The sequence below is a fragment of the Chiloscyllium plagiosum genome, chromosome 31, assembly GCF_004010195.1.
Source record: "Chiloscyllium plagiosum isolate BGI_BamShark_2017 chromosome 31, ASM401019v2, whole genome shotgun sequence".
In the NCBI taxonomy this organism is placed as follows: domain Eukaryota; kingdom Metazoa; phylum Chordata; class Chondrichthyes; order Orectolobiformes; family Hemiscylliidae; genus Chiloscyllium; species Chiloscyllium plagiosum.
Window position 1 is genome coordinate 2,826,933 of NC_057740.1, and position 1,153 is coordinate 2,828,085.

At 53.1% G+C, this 1,153-nt stretch overlaps 1 protein-coding gene across 1 annotated transcript in view; it reads left to right on the forward strand.

Moving 5' to 3' along the window:
* Positions 1–364: 364 nt before the first annotated feature.
* LOC122565147 overlaps positions 365–1,153 on the forward strand; it is a 6,458-nt gene continuing 5,669 nt past the window's right edge. The window contains exon 1 of the mRNA XM_043720825.1: positions 365–757. The gene's annotated coding sequence lies outside the window, so the exon portion shown is untranslated. The remainder of the gene's footprint in view (positions 758–1,153) is intronic.

A 1,153-nucleotide genomic window follows, 5' to 3' on the forward strand; every position in this document is an offset into this window, starting at 1 on the left:
GCTCTGACCCTCTGACAGTGCCTGATGCCTCAGCACTGAGTCTCCAACAATGCAGCACTCCCTCAGCGCTGACTCTCCAACAGTGCCTGCTCCCTCAGCACTAACCCTCTGATAGTGCCCGCTCCCTCAGCACTGACCCTCAGACAGCGCCTGCTCCCTCAGCACTGACCCTCCGACAGCGCCTGCTCCCTCAGCACCGACCCTCCAATAGTGCCTGCTCCCTCAGCACTGACCCTCTGATAGTGCCTGCTCCCTCAGCACTAATCCTAAGAGAGTGTGTGTGTTCAGTTCTCATACTATGCCTGTTAATGACTTCTGAAGATGACCTGTGTGTGGGGCATTAACTGAATTCAGCCTCATCCTAAATTATACTCCAGGAGCAGCCCAAATGAAATGTCTAAATCTCTCCCTACTCTGCAGATAGTGCCTGTTTCAGTTGCCTTGTCCTCACAGGCTAATAGTGTATCCATTTTCCTCCAATATTCCCAGGGGCTGCTGTAACGTCATCAGGCCTGAGCTGCTTAAACTTCGGTGGGTGGGAGGGAGAGCTGGTGGAGAGTGAACACTCGAACGCGGATCTAATATAAAGATATGCTGTGAATGTTTCAGGGACTGGCAGTGTTTACCTTGAGCAGAAAGATTGTGGGCGCAATGCAGCTCCTAACTCGTCTGGTCGCTCGATGTTACAGGAACAAATGGTCTTCACTCTTTCTCCGGATATCCACCCTGTGTTTACTCACTGCCACAGGGCACCCAGGTAATTGCTTCTGTCCATTTCCCACTGGTCTTTGTCTCAGAGAGACCGTTAACGTACTCAGCACCGCGGCGTCCACTTCAGTAATCAAACCATAAACACCCCCCACAGCTCCGGGCTGGCTGTCACTCGGGTCCTCTTCACCATGTCGATTCGTCCATGAACACTCAGCCCTTATCTCCCCCTCCAGCCCCCTACATCCCTCCTTATCTCTGTCACCTTCTCCAGCTACTACCTCCCTCCCTATTTCTGTCACCTCCTCCAGTCCCTACGTCCCTCCCCATCTCTGTGACATCCTCCAGTCCCTACATCCCTCCTTATCTCTGTCACCTCCTCCAGCTACTACCTCCCTCCCTATTTCTGTCACCTCCTCCAGTCCCTACATCCCTCCCTATCTCT